Here is a 16,977-nt window from a genome sequence, read left to right on the forward strand (position 1 = left end):
TTCCCTCTTCCCTTCCGTAAGGGCTGGCTGCTTGCTGGCAGCGTTGCAGCGGCCGGCGCGCATCCCTAGGAGCGGCTCGTTCCAGCATCCCGGCGCACAGCCGGCTGTCGGGAGCCGGCGGTGCGACGGGTCGGGACGGTGAAATCGCCTCGCTGCCGACTGGTAGAGTTAAAGCCCGGCGGTGGCGACCACCGCATCGACTCCGCACCGGCAGCACCGCTCACATCTGCCACTCCTCAGTCCGACGCAAACAAGTTTGGGTTCTCCCTCCCTCCCAGTTTTGTTCTTTTATTTTTCTTTTTTTTTTTTCTTTTTTTTTTTTTCTGGTTGTTTTGTTTTTTGTTTTGTTTTGTTTTGTTTTGTTTTTCTGCCGCTTCCAGCATCCGAGACCCACCGCGGCCGCAGACGAGCCCCGCATCCCGCACCCTCCAGTAGCGGGGTCCATCCCCCCGCGCGGTGCCTGCCTGGTTGTTCCACGTAGCGACCGGTGCGAAAAGAGGAGGAGAAAAAAAACCCAAACCGACAAACCCCAAACCAACCCTAATTAACAACAATAATAACAATAATAATAAAAGAAGCAAGCGCAGCAACTTGCTTTAAGCAGAGGGCGTAGGAGCGGAGAGCGCAGCCCCCCGGGGAGGGCAGGCGGGGAGCGCAGGGAGGGCAGGCGGGCACCGCCGGGGCTCGCAGCCCCCCGGGGGTACCGGCGGGTCCGGCGGCGGACGTGGAAGTCCCCTTTAAGTTTCCATAGAGAGGCCTCCGGGTGTCACATGATGGACATGATATAACGAAACAACATCGTGGGGAGGAAGGGAGGGAAGCAGTGGGGGAGCCCGGGGAGGCGGCGGGGTAGGCGGTGGTGCCCCCCGACCCGCCCGCCCCGGCTGCACCTGTCTCGGCGCGCCGGGAGCGCGGTGTCCGCCCCGCTGATGGGGCTGCGGGCGGCACCTTCCCCCGGGGAGGGGACGACGAGAAGGAGGAGAAGGAGGAGAAGGAGAGCCGGTGGCGGAGGTAAGTTACCGGCGGGACCGGGGCGGGGGGCGCGGGGCGCGGTGTGCGGGGAGGGGATGCGGAGGGGGGGGTGTGTGCGCGGGGTGCCTGCGGTGTCTCCGCGGAGCGCCGGGCGTGTGCGCGCCCTCCCGCCCTCCATGTCCGCATTCCAGCTCATGTTGCGCAGATAAAATTCAAACTTGAGGTAAACACAAGCGGCGGGGGGGGGGGGGGGGGGGACCGGAGGGGGGGGGAGAAAGGGGGGCGGGGAGCTTGGGGGGGGAGGGAGGTTCGCTCCTCCATCCCGTCTCCATCCCAGCTCCATCCCGGCTCCCGCCGCCCCCTCCCCGCCGCTCCCCCCGCTCCGCACCCGCGGAGCCCCCGCGCACCTGGGGCAGCGCCGGCACCGCGCTGCCTCCCGCGGGCAGGGAGAACCGAGGGAGAGCCGAGAGCCCCTTTGCTCGCACCCCCGGTAGGACACGGCGGGTCGGGGGACGCGGCAGGTGCGCGGGGCGCTGTCGCGACATGGCTGGTGGTGGGGGGCGGGTGCGTGCGTCGCGACATGGGGGAAGCAGCCAAGTGACAGCGCGGGGGGGGGGAGTGGAGAAGGACGGGGCTGCGCCGCGTTGTTCTTCCTCGTTGGTGCGTGGGTATCCCGAATGGAGCGGGAATAGCAGCGACTGCCCCCCGATTCCCCTTTTTCTCCATACGCATTTCCAAGTGCGTATGGAGAAAACAAGATGCGGAGCGGGGCGGGCGAGGTGGGGGGGGAAGGCGGGGAGGGCCGCACTGCTGCTCGCAGCCCCGCTCCGTGACACAGGCGGTGCCGCCGCGGGGATATTTAGCGCTTCGCTCCCGGGGGGTGATGATGGAGGCGGCCGAGGGCACCCACAGGTGGGTGCGTCAGGGGAGAGAGCGGGGGCGAAGCGGTGGCCGCGAGGGGAGCGCCGGAGCGGGTCGCGCACCCCGCGGGCTCGCGGCGGGAGTGAGGGTGAAGCGGGGACGGGGCTTGGGCTGGCGAGTGGCGCAGCTCGGGGCGGCGCAGGGGTGCCGGCGGTGCCGCCATGGCGGGTGTGAGGGAGCGGCGCCCTCAGGGGGGTCCCGGCAGCCCCGCCGAGGGCGGGAAAAGCGCGCGCGGCCCCCGCCTGGCGCCTCCTCAGCACTGCACCAAGGCGGCGGGAGAGGGGGGGGGGAGGGCGAAAGGACGGGGGGGGAGAACCGGCGGCCACGCCCCCCGCGCCCCCCCGCCGGCCAATCGCCGTGGGCGGCGCGGCGAGGACACGCCCCTCCGCGCGCGCGCCGCGCCCTCCCGGCCAATGGCAGCGCGGCCGGGGGGGGCCCCCCTGGCGCCCCCTTTCGCCCACCCGCCTGTTTGTTACGGCCAGGGCCACGTGCCGCCGCCGCCTCGCACCCGGTCACGTGGCCCTCCGGGACCTGGGGGGTCTCAGGGGGAACCGTGGGGGTCTGAGGAGGAACCGTGGGGGTCTGGAACCTCCCGTGTCCATAGGGGTGTGACAGGGACCGTGGGGGTCTGGAGCCTCCCGTGTCCATGGGGATGTGACAGGGACCGTGGGGGTCTGGAGCCTCCCGTGTCCATGGGGGTGTGACAGGGACCGTGGGGGTCTGAAGCCTCCCGTGTCCATGGGGGTGTGACAGGGACCGTGGGGGTCTGGAACCTCCCGTGTCCATAGGGGTGTGACAGGGACCGTGGGGGTCTGGAGCCTCCCGTGTCCATGGGGATGTGACAGGGACCGTGGGGGTCTGGAGCCTCCCGTGTCCATGGGGGTGTGACAGGGACCGTGGGGGTCTGGAACCTCCCGTGTCCATAGGGGTGTGACAGGGACCGTGGGAGTCTGGAGCCTCCCGTGTCCATGGGGGTGTGACAGTGACCATGGGGGTCTGGAGCCTCCCGTGTCCATGGGGGTGTGACAGGGACCGTGGGGGTCTGGAACCTCCCGTGTCCATGGAGGTGTGACAGGGACCGTGGGGGTCTGGAGCCCCCCTGTCTGTAGGGATGTGACAGGGACTGTGGGGGTCTGGAGCCCTCTTGTCAGTTGGGTCTGACAAGGATCCCGAGGGTCAGGAGACCTCCCTGTCCATGGGGTCTGATGGACACGTGGGGTTCAACCAGGACCATGGGGGTCTGGAGCTCTCCTGTCAGTGGGGTCTGACTAGGACTGTGGGGGTCTGGAAGCTTCCCTGTCCATTAAGTCTGCCAGGGACCACCGGAGTCTGGAGCTCTCTTGACGATAGGGGTCTGATGGGGACTATGGGGGTCTGCAGCCTTCCCTGTTCATGGGGTCTGATGGGGACCATGGGGATCTCGAGCCCTCCTCCCTCTTGTATATGGGGGACTGACAGGGATATTGGGGGTCTGCAGCGCTCTTGTTCATGGGGGCTGATAGGGATCATGGAGATCTGGAGCCCTCCTGTCCATGGGGACTACAGGGGTCTGCAACCTTCCCTGTTCTGGGGGTGTGACCAGGAGCATGGGGTTCTGCAGCCATCCTGTATCCATGGGGGTCTGCAGGCCTCCTGTCCAGGGTGTTTAACAGGGATCTTGAGGATCTGGAGCTTTTCTGACATTGGGGTCTGACATGGAACACGGGGATCTGGAGCCCTCCTGCTCAGGGGAGTCTCATTGGGACCATTGAGGTTTGGAGCCTTCCTGTCTATGGGATCTGACCAGGACTGTGGGGTTCTGGAGTCCTCTTGTCCACGGGGGTCTGACAGGGACCATGGGGATCTGGAGCCCTCCCTGTTTGTGGGGTCTGACAGGAACCATGGGGGTCTGGAACTCTCTCTGTCCACACGAGTCTGATGAGGGGAACATGGGGGTCTGGAGCCCTCCTGTCCAGGGTGTTTGACAGGGATACTGAGAGTCTGGAGCCCTCCCTGTCCATGGGGTCTGACAGGGGACAGTGGGGGTCTGGAGCCCTCCTGCTCCGGGGGGGTCTGACTGCGCCTGGGTTTGGCTACCAGCCCAAGGGGACCTGAAGCACCCTTGCCCAGGGGAGGTGACCAGGACCCTCTTGCCATAGTCTTTCTCACTGTGAGCGTCCATTCTGCCCCGGCCCCATTAAACCTCCTGAGGGGCCTGTCGCTGGCTCTCAGCTCTGTCATGGCCGAGCTGTGACAGCCTGTCCCTGGCTGGCTCTGGCCTCCGGAGAGGGAGGTGTTTCTCTCCGGAGGAGAGCTGTTTATGCCCAGTGATTTTTTTTTTTTTGGTTATTTTTTTATTTTTTTTTCACCTCCCTCTGTGCTCTCCTGCACAAACCACGGCAGCAGCTCCATGTCTGCCCAGCCTGGCAGTGCTCCGGCACGACTCTTTATGTAGGTGAAGCAGGGAGCGCTGTGAGGATCGTGTTGAGCTATCAGTCTCCTGAGCCTGGAGCTTTGAGCCTATTTATAGGTAGGTTGGGCAGTCTTCAGCATGAAGGACTCGTGCCACGTCCGAATCCGTGGCAAAACGGGGTGTTTTAAGTGGTGCTGTTTTGTTTTCTGTGACTGTTCCTAGAAAAAATTGGGTTTTTACGGAACGCTCCGGGGGACTGGTTGTTAGTAGGTTACGTGGAGAAAGGCGAGTCAGTTTGGAGTTAAGGAACGTGATGCCATTTTAATGCAACTTCTCGGGTGGCAGAGCAAACAGTAAGAGGATACTTGGTTCTAGATCAGCAGCTTTCAGCCTGCAGGCGGTGGGACAACTCACCCGGGGGTCCGTGGGAAGCCACGGAGGAAAGGACATCTGTCTTCTGTAGGCTTGCATTCGTTATACAGATTTCTGCACTGCTAAAGATTTTGTGGCCGACCAGCTGAAAAAAAAAATATGGAAGTCGGCTTTTCTAGATCACTAAGATGTTTTGGTTTAGAGTAAGTGGAGGAGGAGTGGAAAAAAAGCCCTGTGTGTTTGGTTGTGTGTGTTTCTACTGTGCTGCTTCAAAATTCAAAAATTCAGTGTATTTTTAAGAATTACATAACCACTAATAACGTGGTGACTCTCAAGTAGCCCTCAAGAGTTAAATAACAGCAGATCAACGAGGCTGGGTCAAGAAGAGGAAGAGAGGGTTTTATAACGAATGGTGAGCACCGTGCACAGATATTTAAAATTGCACTAGAAAGGAACCTTTGGGTAGGAGGAGGATTTTAATGCCCTACAAATATGGAACATGAGAAGGAGGATGGAAAGATGAGGTTTGCAGTTTTATGCTGATCTAGTCCAGTAAATGGATCGGGAACGGTTTGTGATGCTTCACATTCTTCAGCTTCTCTTCCATCTTGACTTTATCAACTCAGTTTTTTGCATCTGAAATAGCGAGAATTTCCAGATACCGAGTGCTGTGGGTGAGGAGGGACTAGGGCATTAAAATAACCAGAAGTTAGTGAAAGGAGTGAGGGGCACTGTAGGGGTGGAAGGACCGGGGTGGTAACCGGCCGTCCGTGGCATGTGCTGGGAGAGCTGGTGTTCTGTGTTGGTTACAGGAGTAATTTGACACGGTGTTACCTACAGAAATATGTTTATTCAGCCCGGGTGGTGCACTTGGTCTGTGCAGGCACATCCGCATATCCTGGTGGTTTTGGGGCAAAAAGAACCCTACCTTAATACAGGAAATTAAGAGGGATGAGTGTTGGAGATTAGAGGGTACCCGGAGGTGCGCAGTGACGCGGGCGTGCCAGTGCCTCGGAATTCCGAGTGTACGTGGAATTGCTGGTGGAATTGATGCACCAGGAAATTGCTTTCTCTGTTTTTGTTGGTGAGATGCAGTTAACGTAGAAGGAACCCTTCGCATCCTGTATCCCATTTCTCTTTAATATAAGTAAGATCATTTATCTTCTCGGGCGGCGAGAGGGGGGGGAAAAAAAAGAATATCTTGTTTTGTAACTTGGTTCACCTTCTCTTCATTTGCTGTCAGCTCATGACAGGGCACAATGTGTGCTGCACACTGTGTTCCACAGAGCTGTTTTGGTGACGAGTACAAGGTATATGAAAAAAAAGGGCTATGAAAAATAGGTATTGTGCCAGTTCTCTTCACTTTTTATATAAACAACCCCCATTTATCTCTAAAAGAGATGCTCAAAAGTTTCATTTTAGGGTCTCTAATGGTTTGCCAAATTTTAGTGGCAAAAAGTTGCTGTTTTACTCCTTGTAAACATTCAGAAAGCAACCGAAAAGGATATATTTAAATTAGTGTTTGTATTGGTTTTGCAGTAGGAAGTGGTGAAACCTTTTATTTTCAGTTTTAATAAAAAGGGAAATTGTGAAATTACTTGAAAAAATGTTTGTTTATGCTCTAGTAGGTTGTTATATGGTTAAAATTAAGAGGATTTCTTTAATCCAGGCTAGATTTTAATTGTTGTAATCACGTGTTTACTAGATTTCTTTTATATTTAAAAGTGAAAACATGCAGTCGTGGTTTTTTTGACCTCGTGTATAGCATGACTTAGCTGTACTTCATGCCATATTTGCACGGTGTTTTTCCGTAAACATCTTGCTCCTGGAATTATTGGTAGCACCAGAATAGGAGCTTGAAAACACTGTCACATAAAGGGTGGGGAGCACTTGCAAACAGGAACACTGAAATACAAAGTTAAAAAAGAAGAAGAAAAAAAAAAAGAAATCTCTCCCCAGCAATTCTTTCAAGTCAGTTCGATGATAATTTTGGATCCCGACTCGTGGTTTTCTGAGTGGCTGGAGACGAAATTAACGGGGCTGAAACTGTTTGTCACGAATTTCAGCATAAACAGCATTTATCTTTCGGCTTTGGATTTCGTGCAAATCCAGTGAAACACCCCCCCCCCCCCGTCCTTTTCCAGTCCCTCAGGATGCTGCACCTCGGCCAGCAGACGTGGCGTTGTTGTCTAACAGCGAGGCTGGAAATGGGAGTTGTTTGTGCTGAGTTCTACCCTTTCCCAAGGTCAGAGATTTCATCCTTCCGTGGGTTCCTGATCTGGGAATCTAAAGCTCGCAGAGGGTCCTGATTTAGGAGTTTTCATGAACTATTTTGAGCTCTGGAGGGAAATTTGTTAAATGTCCCCATGTCGTGCTTCTTATCAGGCAGAAGTTTGGAGATCTCTGAAAGACTGACGTCTGTGCAGCAAAAATATTAATGATGGTAGCAAAGGAACCAAGCTGAAAATGTTTTCTGAGTTTCATATATAAAAGTGATTTATTTGTCAGGACAACAAAAAAGTGATAATTGTAATAATATGCTTGTTTTCAATAGTTTTAATGAATATGGACATGGAAGTTTTGCTGTTGACAATGGTTTGTTTTATGAACCCCGTAGTCTAAACTTGTGGGAAGTTTTTTGGATAAGGGGAAATGGTCCTGCTTTGTTTCACAGAGAGCTGAATTTCAGGGCACTGTTACTTGAGAATTACTTTTTCACAATTACGAAGCATTGATGAGCTGATGGTGAGGGTTTTTTTTATTCTTGCTAGGCTAGAGATTTCTTACTAAAATATAAACAAAAGAAACCGGGAAACAAATTATTTAAAAGGCATTCATAACACCATTTGTAAGCCACAATTTTACAAACAGTCCTCTGAATGTGTTTCCTTTAAGGAACAGGTCCTTTTAAGCAACGTAAATTGTGCCATTGCGTAGAAAATCAGCAGAGTCTGTAAATTCTAAAGCAGTCATCTTATTTTTTCTGTCCTGTATTTCAAATTCTTACTCTCTTGCAGCCGAGCCCATGACGTGCTTATGTGTGCAGAGTGCTGAGCAGGAGTCTCATCTGAACAGAAAACTTGTGAAGTCAGAGCGTAGTAGTAATATTTAGATGATATTATTAATTTTTTTTTTAATTTATTTTTCCCCCCTTTGTGTTGTCTTGCCAATTGTTAGAAGCAGCAATAGGTTGCCTGAGGAGGGGCATATGAGTTGAGCAGAATGGAGAGAGGGAAATCTGGTGAGCATCATGCTCTGCTGTTACAAAATCTGGGTATTTCTGCCCCAAGAACAAGCTGATTTCCTTGTGTGCCACCCCAAAATGTACCAGTTTCAGTGCAGCTGCTGTAGTGCTGAGCCTGAAGTAATCCTTGTTTTTTTTTTATAGTTACTAGGTTGGGTTGAACACCATCCACAAAACTTCTCCTGCTGGAGGTGGAGTAAGTTTGGGTCTCTCTGGAAAATATACCTTGAATCTGGGCTAGTTCTTTTTCATCGGTGTTGTCATCAGGTATATTTTTCTGGTAGCTTACAGATTTCCAGAAAAGAAAGATGGGTTTTTTATTAATTTAATAGCATTGTATATGGAATACCCCCAAAATGTGCTGTTTTAAATAATACCTGCGTTATGCTCAGGTTACTGAATTTTAACATAACAGTAGTATCTTTTCTAGGAGCTTCTGCTAAAACAGAGTTGTAAAATGAAGGCAAGTACTGGCCTCATGAATTCCAGTGTGCAGAAGAAATAAGGGAGAATCCAGCTGAGGTTCAGTTTAAGCCTATTCAGAAAGAAAACAAGCATTTGCCTGGTTTTATTCTGATTGTTATTAACATCAGCACAGTAAGGTGTTTCCCAGGGGCCGGGTACTGGGTGGTTGGTGGTGGTGGATCATCCGGGAGACGTGTCTGGAGCAGGACCGATCCTGGTGTCGGATTATTGGAACTTGGGAGCTTTCTTGCTACGCAGCAGCTCATGTGAGCAGCTGTGAAGTCTCCTGGGAGGGCGACGATGCCTCCGAGCCACCGTGTTTACATCCAGCAGGAGGAGGGAAAAGGACATTTCTGGCTATTATCTGGATGTGTTTTGTAAACTGAAAGCGCTTTTAATGCTTTTTAACAGCGTGTAGTTGCTGTATCATTCCCTGTTCTGCAGTGTCGTTCCCCACCCCCCCCTTTTTTTTTTTTTTTTAATTTTAGCATAACTTGTTAATCTGTCAACATCTGCTGCGTGTTGCTGCATCATCTGTAGCTCGTGGGAGATCTTTAAATCCTAATTTCTGTGACTTTGTGGCAGCGCTCCAGGACCCCGGAGCAATCGGGATTATGTTTATCCCATTGATAGAGAGCAGATTCCAAATCTGGAAAGCAGTAGGTATTTTTTTTTTTTTACTTGGTAGGATGCAGGTGGAGAAAACGCACCTGTAAGAAAAGCCTCGGTGGAGCAGCAGCGTTAAAGTCCTGCAGCATTAAGTGCTGCGTGTGTTCCCAGGCAGATGTCGGCGACGTCTCGATTCCGTGAAATATTCCGCTCCTTTCCGGGCGATTTTTCCAGCATTGCCCTCTGCCGGAGGAGACCCGCAGCGCCAGGGCTGCCAGGGATTTGCTGTGTGGGCTCCTGGATGGAGTTCCTGCCACTTGTCACTCCAGCTTCCTTGTCAGCTCCGGTTCCAACAACCTGTCTTTCTCCTGGAGCGGCAGCAGTGGCCCCCGTTCGAGCCAGATCGTCTGATTCCTGCTCTTTCCTTCTTATCTGTGTCCGTGGGCATCTGTTCAGGGAAGCCTGTAGTTGTTTGTATAAACTGAAAGCCAAACAGAGGATCCAGCATTATGGGATCAGCTGCTTCTCCAAGGATTATTGTCCTGCTAACTCTGGGAGATGATTGTGCACCTTGCCCATAAAAAAAGGAACTAAACCAACTTTAATCTTTGGATTATTAGCCCTGTCTGGTTTCGGTAATCCAGACACCTTTAAAACAGTGTTGACCTAAAAATCAGTGTTTTGAACGTAAAAAAACCCCGCTTAAATTTAGTAGTGAACACACAGTACATGGAACAGGAATGAGGTCAGAGGAACTTCAGTGAGGTTTCATTAGCACTGAATGTATCTGTTCTGATCAGCCTGATGTATAGCACAACTATTTGAGTGTTGTGGGGTTTGTTTGTTTGGGTTTTTCTATTTAGTTTTTGTTATTGGTTTGGGTTTTTGTGGTTTTGTGTTGGTTTTTTTGTTGTTGTTTTGTTCGGTGTTTTTTATTATTATTTGTTTGGTTTTTTTGGGGGGGATGGTATTTTGGTTTTTTGTATGTTTTTGTGGCTTAGGAAAAAGCCTTCTGTTCGTTTTTTTTCAAGGAACTGCAGGTTTCATATATTGCTGATGTTGAGGATAAAAGGGGTTAAGAAGGGCAGAGCTCAGTTGTAGTATTTCAGTGGGAGTTCAGTGGGAACCTCTGTTCTCCCAGTCCTTGTTAATGGAATTGCTGACATTCATGAGGAAGTCCTTGCTGAATGCTGGAGAAAAAGAAGTCAGTGATGATGACTGTGGAGAAGTAACCAGGAATTGTGAGCTGAAATGTTATTTTATTGAGTAAAGCTGAGTTCCTCAAAAGCAGTATTACTTCAGCACTGAATGAGTCACATCTATAAGCAGCAGTAATTTGTACTGGAGACCAAAATTGTGTAATATAGTTGAGGGAAAAATGCTGGTAGAGAGGTTTGATGGGTTAACCCAGGCCTTCGGTGTTGTAATGGGAGAGAAGCATCTGTTAGAGCACTCTTCCAATTACAGCAGCATGGAAAATAGATTCTCATGGTGCAGCCTGGGTGGCAGGGTCCAGTCCTTCACTGCTGCAAGCAGACGTGGAGTACGATTCCTACAAGAGCTTTCAGGCTCCAAATTGGAACCCTCATTGCTCCATTTTTCAACTTTTTCATGGCCTTCCCCCTTTTCAGGATGTTTTGTAGCCCCTGGCAGTTTAAAGACCACTGGTTTAAAAAACAAACCCTTCTGTTCTTCTCCTGTAAACCAAACTTTGTGTTCCTGTGGGTAAAGTTACTCTAAGAAGGTTTATGTAAGATTATTCTCGTAGTTGCTGGATCAGGTAAATATTATAAACACAATTTGTCCTGTCTAATGTTATCCTGGTCATGTTCTCTGTAGGAATATATCTGGTTGTATTTATCTCTTTGGTCGATGTTCTGCTTTGAAATTACAAAGTACTCCTATTACCTCGAATAGGTTTAATTCTGTTCCAGATGCTGTGGGCTGATAAAGTACTAATGCATCTTCTGGCAGTTTCTTACGGGATCAGTTACCACGAAAAAATTCTATTTACTCGAAGTAAAGTCTACTTTGAAGCACGGGGTTGTGATGTGTGTACAATTCCTGGTAGACAAAGACTGTAATCTTTTTTTTTTTTTTTTCTAATTCTGCTACTTCAGAAAAATCTTGCTGGTTAGATGAAAACTGGAAGTCAGCTCTGAGACTTTCAGATGCAGTCTCTTTGGTAGTTGTGTCAACATTAATTATTGTATAGCTCTAATGTTACCATATAAACTGACACCTCTTCTGGCCCGGGACGTTTCTCCTGGGTAAACTGTGCTTGGCTTATTTACTTTTCATATTTGATCCGTAAATCTTCGCAAAGATCTTAACCAATGTTTTTTAACTGTGTTGTACTTTCTAGTAGCGTGGGCAGAAATGCATCAGGTCTTTGGAGGAGGTTGCAGTGATTCTTTTCCCACTTCCTGACTTTTCCATTGAAATGTCCCTTCATGGCTGTGCCTGCAGTCAGTATCTGTCCTAGGTCTCATCTTCAGTCTTCCTTGCAGGAAACAAAAATGGGCTGACTAAGTATCCTTTTCCTGGGAGTGGCATTCATGATTTGTCTGTTTTGTTCAGTTGTTTTTTGGCTTTTCCTGCGGCAAGAGGAGACTTCGCTTCTTTGGGGTTATCTTTTGTGTTTTGGTGGTTCTGGAAATGTAAAGAAAGAGTGTACAGGGGAGTAGAAATTCCAGCAAGGAAGGGCAGGTGTAGGTAAGTTCTCTTCATGCACTCTGTCCTTGTGAGGGATGCCTCTCCCAGGGTGCCCTGTTCTGTTGGTGTTACAGAATTTAGTTGCAGTCAGACTCTTAAGATCAACTTTCTGTCACTGCCACCAGGTACCCAAAGCATGAGGATGGGCAAAATCCATCCTAGGCTCTTAGTAGTGCTTAAGGCAGTTCTCCTGTGGATTGCAGTGGTCTGGTTCATAACTTAAGGATTTCTGGAGGGAGGAATGGGACCGTGGGGTCATAGAATGGTTTTGGTTGGAAATGACCTTAAAGGTCATCCAGTCCCATGCCCTGCCATGGGCAGGGACACCTTCCACTATCCCAGATTGCTCCAAGCCCCATCCAGCCTGGCCTTGGACACTTCCAGGGATGGGGCAGCCACAGCTTCTCTGGGCAACCTGTGCCAGGGCCTCCCCACCCCCACAGCCGAGAATTTTTCCACCATCTAATCTAACCTTACCCTCAGTCAGTTTGAAGTCATTCCCCCTTGTCCTGTCACTCCAGGCCTTTGTCTGAAGTCCCTCTCCCATTCTCTTGGAGCCCCTTTAAGCACTTCAAGAGGCTCTAAGATCTCCCCAGAGCCTTACCTTCTCCAGGCTGAACACCCCCAACTCTCCCAGCCTCTCTCTAGAGCAGAGAGGGGCTTCAACCCTTGGAGCATCTCCATGGCCTCCTCTGGACTCGCTCCAGCAGCTCCGTGTCCTTTTGCTGTTGGAGCCCAGAGCTGGAGGCAGCTCTGCAGGTGGGGTCTCACCTGAGCGGGGCAGAGGGGCAGAATTGTCCCCTCACCTGCTGCCCACACTGTGGGATGAGCTCAGGACATGATTATTTTCTGGAATGCAATTGCACGTGGCCAGGGCATGTTAAGCTTCTGCTGTACTAGTACCCCCAAGTCCTCCTCATATGTGGAATAATCATATCTGTTTGTTTTCTGTAGATCAGGGCCTGTGAGTAAGTGACTTCCCATCTTGTGGTTTTAAGGTATGTTTCCCTGGCATCTCCACTGTATGTACTGGATGCTGGTTCTCAGGATATTTGCTTTTAGGACTGATCTTGTAGCAGTGTTTCTTACCGAACTGACTTCAGAATAAATTTCCCTCCTAGCATTTACTTTAAAATGGATGAGGATCGTAAATATATGTTTCTTTTAGCTAATCGTTGCTCGTCTGACCCCTCTAGTTCTACATTCTGTGCCTCTCAAGGGTTCTGTTAAATAATATTTATATTAATAGTACCATCTACTGCTGAATCCCTCCTGTGGTTTATAAGAGCATATTTAAGTATTACATTATGTTAACCAGCTTCATTGGTAACTCAGAATTCAAGCTGTTTGTATTTGAAATTCTGCTACTAAGTTCTTCATCTCCTGTGAGTGTTGTAAATAAGATTTGGGCCTGCAGAGAAGGAGACCTGGGCAGCAGGGGCTGGGATTCCCCAACCCTGCAGGGAAAGGGATGAGCCCAAACTGTCTTGAGATGCATCCACAGTCAGGTTTCCTTCTGGGGAATTTGATGTGTGTGGCTCAGTGTTGCCAGCTCAGAGGGCACAGCAGAGGAGGCAGTGAGGGGGGTGATGTCTCTGGGCAGCAGTTCTGAAAGCGAAGAAGGACAGAAACCCTGACTGGGTAAGATTAAAAATCTGAGATTGTGAAGAACTGACAGATGACCAGCACAGGGAGATCAGAATAAAACCACAGAATGGCTTAGGCTGGAAAAGACCTTTAAGATTTAGTCCAGTGATTAACCCAGCACTGCCAAGTCCACTGCTTAATATAAAAAGTTAAACAGAAATGTTTCCTTTGTACACAAAAATCACATTTGAACAGTTCATAGAGCTTTTCTGTATTTCATCTGCTTATTACTAATTCATGTTCCTAGTACATCTTGCTGCGGAGTTTTGCAAACTCCAGGGGTCTATCAATTGAGTTTTATAAGCTCTTTATTATATTATTGTCTTACCCACCTCATGAGTAAGGAGGTGTGTCATCCCATGCTCAGCTCCACGACAAGGCAGCAGTTCTGGAGCTCTTACCTTTGCTAGGTCGTCTTCCTACACATGGAATGTCTTCTTGGATCTTCCATAATCCTCACTGTCGACCGTGCTTCCTGTTGATTTGCTTATTGCCCGTTCTTACAAGTGCTGGTGTTTGACCTGGTTGTGTAAATACAGAAGGGTTGGTGCCTTTTATTGAAAAAAACATGGAATTAATGGAGGAATTAACTTCAGAGATGTCGAGTGCCTGAAGCCGTGGTGCAGAAATTAGTTCGGGAATAAAGAAGGAATCTTAAATTTAGATTTCATGGAAAGATATGTCATTTTGTTACCACGAGATTAATGTGTTGGCCCAGGATGATGCTGGCTTTTGAAGAGCTTATCTTCAAATGTTTAAAAATCTGTTCTTGTGTTTTACCATAAACTGATGTGGTCCAGCAGTCATCTGGCTCACATACTGGAAATATTTTGTTTTTCTTTTTACATGACTCATTACCGTGCATTTTTAACTATGGTTATTTTTCTCTTAAAGGATTTGTTCTGCCCTTTAATTATCATGTTTTGGGGCATTCAGGTTTGACTTATTACTGATGTAGAAATTCCTCCAGGGACTGCTAGCTTCCAAAAAAATATTTTAGGCTTCGTGCCCATAAAATTACGAGTCCTTTTATTACTTCTCCGTTAGTCTAAATTAGAACTTCAGTGAGGTTATGTTGCCCTACCGCACGTGTGAATCTTACAACTTATTTTAGGTGTCAGAAGTGTTGCTTGTGATGTGTTTGGGGGAGCTTAGCTGCTAGAGGTGCTCTCACTTGCTCAGTAGCAGTGGCGTGTACTTGAAATAATGAGTGAACTACCACAGCAGATGTTATTACCGATAATTTGGACTCTTAAAAAATCATGAAGGATCATTGTCCGTGCATTCCTGTTCTCACTAAGGCATTCCATTAATAGTGACCATTTCCCTCTTTCCTCGCATCAAGTATGTTCTTCTACATTTTTTTGTGAGACATTTCTTTACAGAGAGTTAGAATGTCTGTTTTTGTTTGCTTTCTGAAGGACTATGTTGCAGTTTCTGTCCATTTTTTTTTTTGCCGAAGGGGTTATTTTAGATAGCAGAACTTTTAAGTCATTTATTTCTTCAGTACTTGATAATTCTCTTTTCTTACCTTGATTTCCTGATCTAACATGCTTATTGCTAAAATTGTTTGTGATACTCCTGCAGGATTAATGCTAACTTACAGTAAGAATATTTAACTTGGAATGGCTTCCTAGGATTCTCAGTTTTATCGCTTGATATAGAAAGCCAGATGTTGTATAAATGCTATATAATTTGTACCTTAAAATAACCAAAGTCTGACTTAAGGACAGGTATTTTTTATTTCAATTATTAGAGGTAGAAGAAAGATTCCAGCTTTCAGACCATTCAGGGTATTGAAAGCCTTCAAATTGCCAGCCTAACATTTAGAAGGGCCATTTCATGCCCGCTTTTTTTAATGATAATTGCAGACTTTGCCTTGTGCCTCTTTGCTCATGTTTATTACTCTAATGCTTTTATGACCAGGAATTATATCACTTACTACCTCTTCAGTCAGGTAAGCAAACAAAGCTGCTGGTCTGTGTTCAGTATTGAGTTTTCCATTCTCCTGACCCCCCTCAAACTGTGCCTGATCTTGGCTCAGATCTGAGCTGAATCTGCACCTCGGTTTGCCGGCAGCCAGCACTGTTAAACCAGCATGAACACAGTGTCCCTTAGGATCTCTGTGTGTCCTCCAGGACCTCTGAAGTCTGTGGTGAGTTTAGCTGCTGTGCTGGGCTTTGGTGTGCAGTTGGAACTGATAATCAAAGGAGAAAGTTAAATGGTTAAAGAAACTATTCTTAATAATTTTGCTGTTGTTTGCTGCTGTTTGCAGCTGAGGCTGCACGAAACGACTGCCTGACTTGTCCTCCATTTCCTGCCTCACAAACCTCATGGTCCTGCCTTTCATTTTGGAACCGGTGCTCCTGTGTCATTCCCCACTGTCTCTCTATCTATGCTGCTACTCCTCTTTGCTCTATACTGCTCATGGTTTACTATATTCTATTCATAGTCTACTCATATAGTCTAGAGAGAGTCCTTTGACTGCTTGCATTGATCTTGGCTTAGAAATCATATTTCCGGGTCTAAGACCACTGCTAGTGATCAGACAACATCCTATTTTCTTTGGGTTTTTTTTTTTTTTTTCCCATTTTCATCTTACAGTGAAGTGGACCAGGTCACTGCGTTCTGGCAAGCCCTGAACTCACAGTTGCAAGGCAGAGCTCACCATCTGTTGCCATTTTCTACCTAAAACTACCTCTCTTTCCCTGCTCGAGTCTGAATCCATCTTCCTTAAGCAGGGCACGCACAGTAATTAGGTGAGTTTTCCAGGCAGCCATAAATTGGGGTCACAGTTGCTTTATTTAGCAGGTGTGTCACTCTGATGACCTGCGGTCACTTTGTAATGAGCTGGGATTTTTCCTCCTTCATAGTTTCCAAATTAAGGAGCTGTTTACCTGCTGGCAGTATTTATTATACCCAGTTATTTTACTGTTCATCTTCTGCCGTTGAAATTATGTAAAGTCTGTGAGGTTATCCAGTTCTTTTTGTGCAGCCTCCTGGTTCTCCTTTCCCAACTCAGTTATGTCAAAAAACATCAACAAAAGACAAGGTTACTAATGAAAATAACAAACCAAAACTTAGCCCCAGCCCTGACAGATTTATAATTCTAAGCATCTGCACATATCCATCAACAAAGACCATGAACTAGTTAGACATGGAGAACTTAGTGCAGTCCATGTGTTGAAAAAAGTTGGATTTTTGCATGTTCTCTTTTATCAAGATTAAAAAAATGTGCCAGGATATATTGGTGGATTTAAAAAGGAGATGGTGAGATCCAGTTCTTCTGAAGGTATTTCAGCTCACTCAGTGAAGTTAACCTGAGTTTACTGAGAGAGATCCTGCAGATTTGAGGATGGAGAAAGAAGGGAATTTGTTTCCATCAGTGGTATAAGAGCTGATAGGACAGTGATTACATTTTTGTATTATTTGGGTAGAAATAAAGAGGGCTTCAAATCCAAATGTTTGGTTAAGTACATCAAAGAAGAAACAATATAAAGAATGGAGGAAGGACTAAACCTGCTTTAAAAGATGAGAAGATAAATAAACCTGAAAGCCACTTTAAGACATGTCAAACAGTGATAGATAAATATCAAGAGATTCTTCAGTCAATTCAGATCAAAAATAGAAGAGGGAAGAG

At 48.2% G+C, this 16,977-nt stretch overlaps 2 long non-coding RNA genes across 3 annotated transcripts in view; both read left to right on the top strand.

Annotated features, from left to right (window-relative positions):
• The first annotated feature begins 894 nt into the window (after positions 1-894).
• Positions 895-16,977, top strand: part of LOC116786718 — a 118,992-nt gene continuing 102,909 nt past the window's right edge. The window contains exon 1 of one of the 2 annotated variants that reach the window (XR_004357049.1): positions 895-1,011. This is a non-coding gene — a long non-coding RNA (uncharacterized LOC116786718). The remainder of the gene's footprint in view (positions 1,012-16,977) is intronic. The other variant, XR_004357048.1, reaches the window with a different exon arrangement.
• Positions 2,869-4,460, top strand: LOC116786719. The gene is made up of 2 exons (XR_004357050.1): positions 2,869-3,175; positions 3,646-4,460. It is a non-coding gene; the product is annotated as an uncharacterized LOC116786719 (long non-coding RNA).

Source organism: Chiroxiphia lanceolata, chromosome 5, assembly GCF_009829145.1.
Source record: "Chiroxiphia lanceolata isolate bChiLan1 chromosome 5, bChiLan1.pri, whole genome shotgun sequence".
In the NCBI taxonomy this organism is placed as follows: Eukaryota; Metazoa; Chordata; class Aves; order Passeriformes; family Pipridae; genus Chiroxiphia; species Chiroxiphia lanceolata.